At 43.5% G+C, this 12,373-nt stretch overlaps 1 protein-coding gene across 1 annotated transcript in view; it reads left to right on the top strand.

The window, feature by feature from the left end:
- wwox (WW domain containing oxidoreductase) overlaps window positions 1-12,373 on the top strand; it is a 306,560-nt gene that overhangs the window by 149,047 nt on the left and 145,140 nt on the right. The window lies entirely within an intron of this gene.

Here is a 12,373-nt window from a genome sequence, read left to right as displayed (position 1 = left end):
GGTTATGGTGCTTAAAGAACGCGTTGGGCTGTTTATCGATACTTTACTCTTGTTATTTAACACGTGGACTGCTCTTACTTGCTGAAAGTTTGAATTTCATATTTCTTATCTATACAAAATGAACTTGAAGGATAGTGTTTTGCTAGGCAATGGTTTTACTGGGCTCATTGGCAAATGCATATCTATCCGACCAAGATCTTTCCACTGGCTTTGATTCTCAGAACCACTTGAGGTGCCCTTAATGTTCAATCTTTCATTGATTAGTTACAGGCCACATCTTCCCCACACGGTTATTGCGCAAGAAAGAAAAAGAGAAAATTCGAAGAAATTTGATCAACTGCAATAATGAGTGCTCATCACAATCTCACAAGTAAAGCAATATCAGAATGCTGCCCTATCCAACACAGTAATAAAATCCAGGATACTTTTAAGAGAAACATAATCATTTTGATGAAATCTGTTTTATTGATTTTAAAATGCAGACTTTGGCCAGATCTGCTCGATAGATTTTTCTAAAGCTCTTACATTTTTTAATAACTTTGTTCATTTTAACAGCCTAAATTAGGTATAATGGTGCAGTCGTTTCTAGCTACAGGCTGATTCACAATTTCTCAGTATGATGAGGTAGGAAGGAAGACTCTTAATATTGTTAATGAATATGGATAGCAAATGTGAAATATGTACGTTGTTTCCTATTTAATTGAGATCACTGGAACGTTCCCTGCTGAGCGTTCACCTCCTTGCTTACAGCATCTCTTCCAGTTGTTTTAATCACCATGTTATGTCAATAAATCCAGTCTGAGCCCAGCCAATGCACAGCTGTGGTTGAGCTGTGTTGGCAGGATGAAACGTCTCTTTTTCTAATATCAGATCGGCATCGTGCGTTGTCCCCGGCGACCGGCGGGCTCGTAGATCCCACAGGAATCGGGCTCTAGCGTGGGACATCGTCCCTGTCACTTTAAATTTTGTCCTCACGCTGTTCCCCCCTGTTTTCGGTCTGCCTGAGACTCGGCTGCGCACGGCCTCATTAAGAGCGCCTCTGTTTGCGAGTCTTGTTTCAGAAGCGGGGTCTGTGACGCGCGCACGTCAGCCCTGTGAGGAGAAAGGCCTCGGAAACGAGCGTCTCATTTGCATTATTAATCAGTTAAATACCAGCTTTTTCGGGCGAGGATCCGAACTCACACAGTGTGTGAGCTGTCAGTGGTGAGGGGAAGGGGACGGGTTTGGAGGAGGGAATGGTCACGTGATGTGCTTTGGGGAGTGGCCCCCTTTGGAAGGAAGGGAGCAGTGCACAGAGGTGGTGTGTCAGTTAGGTTTAGGGTTAGTCAGTAGAGTGGGGTTAGGGTTAGGCAGTGGAGTAGGGTTAGGGTTAGTTAGTTAGGGTTAGGCAGTAGAGTAGGGAGAAACCGGGGTGTCCTGAGGTGGGCCGTGTCATTGGAAACCCAACACTTTCACCTCAGATGTCAATCCAGAACAAGAACAACAAAATGGCCCCTAGAGCAACTCTATGACCTCAGTGGTCTCATGGGAACTTCTGTATCCGATTGGTGTTTTATCTTCTGAGTTTTCTCAGAAATAAAATTCAATACAGATTTGAGAATAGTTTTTGGATGTACCCACTACGTTTGCTTAATACTGTTGGCCATTAATAATTAATAGTAAAAAAAATTGATTGGATTCAACTTGCTATGTAACAAATAGAAGCTAATAAAAAACTCTTATTTCTAGTAAATTGGCTACCTTGCTGAATGCTGATAAAGTTAAGAAGTCTGCAGTGGCTTCTCGTAACTTCTGTAGCAAGTTGTTACCGATATTTTTCACCTTAGGGATTTTGAACAATAGTTATCTTCAGAAGGTAAATATGCTCCATAAACATCTACCTAGTGTTTTCTGTGTTGGAAGGTGACAGCTATTTATGCAATGTCTTAATTAATGTCAAACCAAATGCTTAATACATTATTTGATCATTCATCATTGGTACCAATGGTGTTTCATTTTAAGATTTTCATCAATAATACTTCCTCCTTCTGTTCTCTCTGAGGTTTGCGTTTTATTTTAATAGTGTAAATTTAACTTCAATAAATGTAATTTAATTAAGGCTACTTTAACATTATACAGTGTAGGAATGCAGTAGTATTTTACATATGACCTTGCAATTGTTCCAATTAACACATCATGTTTCTTTTTTGATAGTCGGTATTTAATATTTCCCACAGAGTTGTGTTTTGATTAACATTACATTAGCATTGCAGTTATTCATTTCTCAGTGCGTTTCTCCTTCCTTCTCCCTTGTGTTGTAATGCGCGTTGACAGTGCAAGACCAAGTGACTGAATATGCTAACATGATATTTCTAATGTTGTAATTAGGAAGAGTGGAAAAAAAAGGCATTCTTTGCAGGGCTCCCTTTATTGAAAAGGTTACTGTCTCTGATTAAAAACAGCTGACACAAGTTACACATGCTCATCTGCGCTAATTGCCACGGCGACAATGTGTTAATGAAATAATGAAGTGCGCAAGGCATGAGACTATTGTCTTCATTGGGACACTAGCCAATGCTGGGTGGGGTGGGGGGGGGTGGGTGGTGGGGGTGGGGGTGGAAACACCTTTGTGTCATTTGAACGCAATTACCCAAAGTCTCATTCTTCCCTCCTTTCAGTAAATAACGGAGGAGGAACAGTGATATCCGTACAAGAACTGTACAGCTTAACTTGCAAATGTGGGCTCGGGGTCCAGGAAAGTGTAGTTGTGTATCCGAATAAAATTTTATATATAAATTGTGTATCTTTGATATGCAGTCAGTTGTATTTAAGCTATTTAAAATTTTCCTCATATTGACATCAACTCTATATATAGTGATGAGAAGAGCTATTTTTTAATTGAATGAAAAATAGGTCTTGCTTATGGTTTTATGTTCAGAATAAGTAGAATACAATTGTTTCTCTCGTTTCAAAATAAAAAAACTTAAATTTGAATTTGAAAGCTTAGGAGTGAGAGGGCATATGAACAGCTCGGAGGAAGCTAAAAGTTCTGGAAGGTTTGATTGTCATCAGGCGGCAGGACATAATTTTCCCACAGTTCCCGTGGTGCTCCCCTGGCGACGATGTCCCGAATGTGCATGCTGCAGTCAGGTGTACCCAGACTCGGATGGTGAAACCCTGCCCTCCATCTCCTCATTGGGATATTGATGAGGTCCGATGGAGATGGCGGCTTTCTTGGCGACCTCCCTGACCTGTTGAGCGTTCGCCTTGCCCCGGCACCCCTCCCCTCCCTCAGTTTGGATTGGTTCTGTTGTTTACTGCTAACTGTTGCTAATCTGGCAGCTTTTAGCAGTCCTGTCCTGTGGTGACGCCAGCGGTAATTGTGTCTTTTTTTTTTCTCTCCGCATCTCTCCCTGAAAAGCTGCAAATTAGATGCTCATCGAGGGGAATGGGGCTGGAATGAGAGTGGGAACGAGGAGCGGGGGAGGTTTGGAGTCCGGCTGCCATTGATTCGCCTTATTGTGATAGCACTGGCTGCCATTTGTCCTTCGTCTTGCCAAGACCTCATACTGTTCTTATGTACTGTAGGCGAGTGGGCCAGTAGGCATGAAACCATTGTCCAGATGGAAATCATGGTGCCAGTGGAAATATTTATGTCCACATGAAAAATCTGCCAAGACTGCATAAGAAATGAAAATAAATAACAAACCACTAGTCTTTAATATGGGGGAGGGAAGATTGGTACTCCCCTTTTAGGGGTGTGGCTTTTAAAATATCATAATGTTTAATTTCCAACACGCATGAAAACACATACATATTTCCTATATGCTGGACTCTTACAGGTCTAAAATGGCAGAACTGCAGCCTCCCCGTTTCGCCCACTTGTAGCCTGCTGGCTCATTTGTGCTCGCACAGAAACAAATACAGAACGCTGAACACGTGCAAACGCAAAAATGATGCTATATTAGGCAGGGTAGCCCAAAATTTTACTTCCTCAAATCAATACAAATATTGTGATTACCATATCGGGTTTGACCGTAAATAAACATTCTCCGGACCACAATTCTCCTTAAGTGGAATTTGATATGATATGAAGACTAACGTTTTCCCAGCATTCCCATTAATAATGGGAGTGGAACCCGGATGGGACGGAAAGCAGATAGCCATTCCTGAGCTTTCTATTATTGGCACCTCTGGGATTCTGGAACGTTCGTCTGCAAGCCTCTTCCTGCATGATGTCACACACTCAGTTCTGGCAGTTGACCCCAGTTCAGACAGGCAGGTAGCATTTTCACAAAAGATTTGGCAAATTCTGCCTTAAAACTGTGAAGTACCAAATCACTGGTCAATGTTTTAAACGTTTTCTGAATATTCCACTTAGTTTAGGCGGCATAAGACTAAGCAAACAGTTCTGACATCATTTACACTGTATCAGATCACTTTGAATCATGGACAACACTCAACTAGCACTGATTCCAAAAATATATATGTAATATTTCTATGTTTGGATTTTTGCTGTTTACTAAGGGTGTGGCAGTGTTTCAATGCTCCTGGTCATAATCAAACAGTTTTACAGAACATTCAGTTCCAGTATTAATATCAGTGATTTTTTTGTAGACCAGTACTGATTGCTTGTGCTGGCTAGAATTACTACCTCACAGTACTACTAATTGACTAAGGCTGTACAACAACCTAGCATTCAATCATTTCTTTTTGCCTTCTACAAAGTAAATAAGAAAAGAAATAACTTTTTTTAAATTCAAGAAGTGTACTTTCTTGCTCACATGCGCACAGTGATGTCTAGCATATGATCAAAACCTCTATTTTTTCCGTCTCTAATTATGGATTATTTACCATCAGTATGTACAGTAGGCCTTTGTTACTCCGATGCATTCCACAGGGTTCACAGCATGTCTGACAACAGGGGTTAATCATGCAAGTCTTTATGTATTTTTATCATACATCACTTATGTTGGTTCCCTGAGAGAATGTGATGCTCATTGGCATCCCTTTCTGCCCTCATGAGGGGCCTTGTGCTGATTTCCTGAGGGATGTCTGGCCCGGGGTCCTCCAGTCTGGTCTTGAGTGGTTAATTATTCGTTTATTTAATGGGTTATTACATAGGCCAAAAGTAATGTGTCCCCTTGCTTAAAAATAAGTAATCGCACAAACACAATGCAGCAGATTTTCTGTAATTGGACGGAGGAGTGGGGTGCATCTAATTGTGATTTAAACCATAAAATGGGCCTGCAACTCCCTCTCCTCCTCAGCTGTTTTCTGGGTTGTGCCAAAACCCATTAGCACTGATCCAGAACCGAACATAAAGTTCCACCTTCACATTTGCTTAAGCTTTAACACCCCTGCTTGAAGTGCAGAGTGGCATACATTACCTTGCTCTAATGTCTCTATCTCCATCACCAATGGCCATGTAAGATTTGAGCTGTGCGTGTAGCGTGTGTGTGTGTGCGTGTAGTGTGTAGTATGCGCGTGCATGTGTGTGTGTGTGCGTTCGTGTGTGTTTGTTCTTGCACTCATGTTTGTATGTCTGTGTCTGTGTGCACGTATGAGTAGGTTTTTGTGTGCGTACCTGGATGTATTAATTTGTGTGCGCAGTATGCTGTGTGTGGGTGCATGCACGCCCCTGTTTGTATCTGTGTGTGTGTGTGTGTGTGTGTGTGTGTGTGCGCTTTTGCACATTTGCATGAGCATGTGATATCTCATTATGCATTGAGCTCAGGAGGAAAACCCTCCTGGCCCACGGGAGGTGTCCACTCTGATGCTGGAGGGGATGAGCCCCTTTTTCATCCTGTAGAATAAGAGTTGGCTCTGCAGCGTGCTGCGTCTCAAACCTGAGTACACAGTACTACAGATCCCATACCTCCAGTATACAGAACTACAGATCCCATACCTCCAGTATACAGTACTACAGATCCCATACCTCCAGTATACAGTACTACAGATCCCATACCTCTATTATACAGTACTACAGATCCGATACCTCCAGTACACAGTACTACAAATCCCATACCCCCAGTACACAGTACTACCGATCCCATACCTCCAGTACACAGTACTACAGATCCCATATCTCTAGTACACAGTACTACAGATCCGATACCTCCAGTACACAGGACTACAAATCCCATACCCCCAGTACACAGTACTACAGATCCCATATCTCCAGTACACAGTACTACAGATCCCATACCCCAGTACACAGTACTACAGATCCCATACCTCCAGTACACAGCACGGCAGAGATCCCATACCTCCTATTTTTCACTTCCCAGGCAATTTGTGGTATAGACTTTGCTGTTAATACGGGTCATCTCATAAGCATACCGTGTGAAAAATTAAATGACAGCAAGTGACTGGTGCTCTTTGAGTGAATGTCACCATTAATAAGATGGTATTGAGATGAAACCGCAAAAGAAAAGAGTGGTGATCCACAGGTTAGCCCAAAGATAAGATATACACTGTAGGGCCACCATCATTAGAAATTATAACATGCCTATTGCATGTTGAGTGGGTGTTGCTTGCAGGTGAAAATGTACAGTCATGGGTATGCATATTTCCTTTGTTAATATTACATTTGTGCCTTTTGGATAGAGGTTTTTTGAGTATCAGAACAGAAATAGGTCATCAAATAAGTGAATATTCTTTTGATATTTTATTATGAGTGAGCTTTTACTACCTTCTCTGATGGCTACGGTGTGGACTTTTAAGTACGTAATAGATGTAGAGCTTGCAGAAATAAGGATATTTTATGGAGTAAGCATTCTGTCTATGTTTCTGAATTTTTATATTTCTAATTTCATTGACAGCTTACCCTTCTCTGTTTTGTGAATGTGTGTATGTGTGTGTTTGTGTTTGTGTGGGCATGTGCATGTGTGTGTGTGTGTGTGTGTGTGTGTGTGTGCGTGTGCATGCGTATGCGTGCATGTGTTTTTTTTTTTTGTGTGTGTGTGTGTGTGTGTGTGCGTGTGTTCACACCACGGTTTTATTCAACACAGTAGCTCTTAGGTAGCTTTCTAACAGAAAACAAAAAAAAGAGTGTAGTGCTGGATTTTATTCCTTTTTTTCTTCATAAAGATTGCTGCTGGTTATTTTATTGCTGCTGTCAGCAGGCTTTTATCATAATCAAAGTCTTGCTTTTTTTATTTTATATTTTTTTACGGCAGGCGCAGGACTAGCAAGTTATGTTTAGGTCATGTTTTGCGGAATGCCCTTTAATACCGGAGCTTTAGAAATGCAATTTTCGCTCCTGCGCTTATTAGAATATGAAAGTAGTGCTTGGGCCTGTCCAGCACCACCAATCTCCCGACTGCTCTTCATGAATTAGGCATGAGGCCTGCAGTCAATGTGCTTAAAAAGACCTGTGTTTAGGGACCCATGGATTTTCAGCCTAGCATAGGGGGGGAAACAGATCCATAATAAGGAGGATTTGATTTTTTCTATCTAACATCGTATTCACTGGAAAGGAAATGGTGTTTATTCTCTCTCTCGTTTTTTAAATTGTCAGAGGAACATTTCTGTGTATTTTTAATGTCCGTAGGCATTTCATTATGTTGAGCTAGTGATCAGACGGGGATCAGGTTGTAGATGGGCCCTTAGTGGGTATATGCTTAGAACTGGGATGTAGGATAATGTAAGCATCATACATCATAGGGAAATCATCAGTAGGGTAGCCTTTTAATTGAAATGCAATTCATTGAAGTTTAATGTAATGTAGTGGCAATAGAAGTAGCCATTATTCCCACTGATTAGGGAAAAAAAAAATATTGGATTCTATTTCAGAAAGAAATATAATTACAGATGTATAGTAAACTAAATTATAGCCAAAAAAAATTATGTGCTTGATTTGTAGGCTTTTGGAAGCAATTTCACAAGGGTATGTGATTTTTTTGTGTGTTTAAAAAGTGTTTAAAAAGCAGAAAAGCTCAGCCTGTAATGTTTATGTACGAGTCTTGTATTTATTTATTTTCCCGAGTCTCTCTGACAGGCGTGAGGTAGCTGTGAGGGCAGAAGAGATGGCTAAATCTGGGTAAATCCACGAGCTGGGCTCGCACTCAGATTGTTCTTAGCAGACGCGGAGCGCTGCAGGGCATCCACCACAGCCCTTAAGCCTCTAATGCATTTGTATTATCAGCTCTTTGCTCCGACTCCCTCCTCCACTTCCAGTAATGAGAAATAATGCACCCGGAATTTCCTCTGCAAACTGGGAAAAATGAATCTAAAATGGGACAGGGGGAAAAAAAAAAACAAAAAAAAAAAAAACATGCTCCTGCTTCTAATTGCGATATAAATTGATTTACATTTTTGCTGTTATTATTTATATTCATTGATCGAGCTGGGCCGCATGGTTTTTCACTTGAAGAGAACTGTGTGCATTTAATCAGGCAATAATAGATTCATCTTCCCTGTGCGTGTCAGTGGAGTGAGGTGTTACTGTGTTTTAATATGACAGTGTATCTGTAGCCTGTAATAAATGTAAAACAAGTAGTTTTTGGTCCGTCTTTTGACTTTCAAATGAAGCAAAGCAAATCCAGACAGAGCCACAATCAAAGATGAAAGATTAATATGATAATAAATATGAGAACCCAATCCTCACAAGGAGTGTGTCACAGTCATATGCACTAATGTGTCATAGTCAACTATGCACTCGGTCACATACACACTAACGTGTCTCAGTCACGCACTAACATTACTCAAAGACATGTATGCTTACCCTTTTTACCTTTGTAAAAATGTGTCTTTTTCCAAAAAGAAAGCATTCCTTTTTTTGTGTTTCTCTAGAGTAGATTAGCTTCCTCATTGTACTTAAATTGATATAATATTCTTTTTTTCTGTATTGCTTGAGTTGGCAGGAATGGGAGCAGTACTTTCCCGCTCCTGTCAGAAAACAGGGAGAATCCTGGCCTGGTTGTTGTACAAGAAAGCTGCTTTCTGGACGGCCATGCCAGCCAGTAAATAATGTAACTGTACACATAATTTGCAGTTTTTAAGTTGACTTAGAGTGTATCTCAGATCTCTGTCCTTTATAAACATAAATTAAATATTCCTCCACGCAGCCGGCATGTTGTACGCTTACCTGTTTATCAGCTTTTGGAAATTTGACGATCCTACAGTACGTTACTGTTCAGATTCACACTGCCGCTTTGGTTATCGGTCTGCAGCCGTAACACTGAACCGGGTCCTCTCCGGCGCTATCAGCTTGTTTCTAATTATGAAGAAGTGTCAGTGTTCCTTCGCCTTCGCCGTGGAAGATAAAATTACTGCCGCGAGTGAATTCTACGTTTCCGCGGTGCTGGATAATTTAAAACCGCACTGCCAGGCTGAAGTAACTGAAGACCGCTCGACTGCTGTTGATTGTAGCTAGTTGTTAAGCGATCTGCTGCGGAACCGGGGGGGGGGAGGTGATGCCAGGAGACTAATGCATGTGACCACACATTGTTAAGGGAGATCGCCCTGGCGCCCCCCCCGCCCCTCGTCACCAGCTGTGAACCAGTGAACCCGCCCCTGCGCCCAGCACTCTCGCTAGCAGGTCCCCTTTCAGCCTAAACCGTCCCATCTGACCGTAATTAGATGATCCGCCCCTGGCCGCAGGCTCAGGTGGGTTTACCTCCCGCTTTCTGGGGAGGAGAGGGGGAGGCCCTTAAACCGCGGCGCTTAACGTCGAAAACGCCCGCGGCCCTCGCACACTTCCTGAATTGAGCAGAAACGTGAGCGGGGGCCTCCATGTTCTTCCCCGGCTAGGCATTGCTCTTGTCGCCGCGCCCGTTCGATAGTTGCAGCTCGGATACGGACCGCCGGAATCGGGAGAGAGCTCCGGCGTCGTAGCGTGCGGGAACGTGTTTTCCGTTTCACCGGACAGGCCACCCCGCTTTGTTTTCGGGGTCCCTCAAACTTAACCCAGCCTCATTGTGTGGCCCCCCCATTGTACCTGAAAGCGTGGGGTGTTTCCGCCTTACCAGAAAGCAGAATCTTTTTTTTTTCACCCCTCCTGATTGTCCCCGGCGCTCGGAATAAAGGAGCATCTTAGAATGCCTCTCAACTGGGCTCCAAAAAAAAAAAAACTCTTTGGAATACAGTCCCCAATTCTCAGAGCCTGGGGTTAATTGGAAAAGAGGAGGCCGCGGCAATCAATAGCCGACTTGTTGAGGAGGAGTGAATTGCTCTTGTGTGGAGTGTAACTGAGCGCCTGTACCCTCCAGCGAGACGTCTTTGTGTCTGAAGGAGAGGTGAGGGCTGTGTGGAGGGCCCCGTCTGTCCAGATCCGCAATAATAACCGGCTGCGAGCTCATTTTGCTTTGTTCGCGCGGAGGAGGGACAGAGGGCGGCCTTGTTCGGGAACGGGGAGCGGGGAGTCCGCCGAAAAAGCCGAGTGGAAGACGGGGCGAACCGAGCCGAGCGACGCGCGCCCATTATTCCCCCCACCCCCCCGACACGCTGTGGGCGAAGCCAGCGCTGAATACGGGGTCGAGGGTGCGTTTTAGGTGCAGCTCTGTTTCTGGAGTTAATTACCAACAGCCACTGAGAAAAGGACGTCGCTTTTTTTTCTTTTTTTCTACGGTCATAACTTGTGTCTACTTGTGTTGAAAATTTGAGTTCACCTCGCATAGCCAAAAGAATTAAGCAAAGAGGTTATTTTCACATCTGTGCAATATGCATTGTTTCCTTCAGAATGCAACCACATAGCACGGGGCAGTCAATTCTCTTAATTAACTCAATACCATTAGAAGTTTCGTCAGAATCTTTAGCTCCTTTCCATAAATAATATGAGAACGGCATACTAAGTATGCGTAAAGGAGTTTGCTCCTCTCGAAAGCAGGATTCAAACAGAAGGATGAACCACTTCCATTAAAACCCAAGCAGCTGTGTTTTGATAAATGGACTTGGGAGCATGAAGTCTATAAAAAGTGTCTTTTTCAGTTATTTTCTCTTTCTTTGCTCCCCCGCACCTGCCTGTGATGAGGTGGGGGGGGCAGGGGGGGCTCCCCCTGGTCGCGGGGTCAGGCGGCGGGGTCAGGCGGCGGGGTCAGGCTCGCGGTCAAGCTTGGCCTTACATCTTCCTGTCAGCGCGGACAGGCCGCAGCCCCGGTCGACCCCCCACCCCCCCCCACCCCTTTCCCGGCTCCCAATTTAGGCGTGGCCCCCCGCCTCGGCCGGGGGATGTGCCCACCGATGTGCTGAGGGAAGCCGGGCCTGGTGTGGTCGATGCTGCCCTGGCCCGGGCTAATGCTGCCGGAGGCCCGGCGCAGACAGGGTCGCTCTGCTCAGCCCCGCACCCCCCCAGTCCCCCCCCCCACCCCCCCTCACCTGGGCAGGCCCGCTGAGAGCTGGGCCTACAGGAAGATTAATGGAGCGCGCGACTGGAAAATCTTTTGTTTGTCTCGGGGAGCGCGGGCGATAAGAGAGGGAATGTACATCACCACGGCTAAGTAGCCACAGTGAAACCCGAGGATTTGATGGAGCTTGAAGCCGGCAGCTTAGGACAGCTTAAAATGAGACGTTTTATTTTTATTTACTACTTACTGCATGGTGCGAAAATAAAAACATAAAAACATAAAAGCGCGCGTAAAATCACAGAGATATAGTTAAAGGTGCTCGAAAGATACCTTGACTTCCAGTAATTGAAATGACTGTTTATTAATTCAAACTTACTTTAGTGCATATTGTGGAGTTTTTAAAATAACATTTTCATTCTCTTGTGAGATAATTTTGCTGGATCATTATTTCATAATTAATTGTCTTGATATTTATGAAACGTTATAGGACTGATGCATTTTAGGAATGTGTTGCTATGAGCTAGAAAATAATCTGAGACCACGGTGAAATTGCTGCACGCTATGCAGTAATATACACAGACTGCATTGCCTGAATAAGCTTGTGCTAATTTAGAAGCACCAGAATCACCAGACAGGCAAACAGCAGGACTGCGTGTTTGTGATAATTGTGTGCACATGTATTACCAGCCTTCTTCTTTTTCAGCACTGCAGGTAAGCCAGAGAAGAAAAAAAAATAAGGAGGTAAAAAAAAGAAAAACATTTTAATATTTCTGTGTAATAGCTCTTAAAGACGAGTGTCTTCCCGTTCCTTTAATATACTGTTGCAATAAATACAATCTTTTTTTTTCCCCCCCCTCCACCTCTCATGTACAAGTGACGCAAACGACCTTTATTTAGCAGAAGGTAATTGTGCAGACCCGCACGAAAGTCCGATTGCGATCTTTCTCTCCAAATTGTGCTGCTTCAGCAAGGTTCCCCCCCCTGCTCCATGGCAAGGTCCTCTCTTCATTTTCAAGGTGTCCTCATGCGGGGCCTTTTTGAAGGCTTTTTTTTTTTTTTAAATGGATTCGCTTGATATACCTTCTAAATGGGGTACTTTGAGCGTT

Source organism: Anguilla rostrata, chromosome 16, assembly GCF_018555375.3.
Source record: "Anguilla rostrata isolate EN2019 chromosome 16, ASM1855537v3, whole genome shotgun sequence".
In the NCBI taxonomy this organism is placed as follows: domain Eukaryota; kingdom Metazoa; phylum Chordata; class Actinopteri; order Anguilliformes; family Anguillidae; genus Anguilla; species Anguilla rostrata.
The sequence above is the reverse complement of the archived record's forward strand: the minus strand, read 5'-3'. Positions and strand labels throughout refer to the sequence as shown.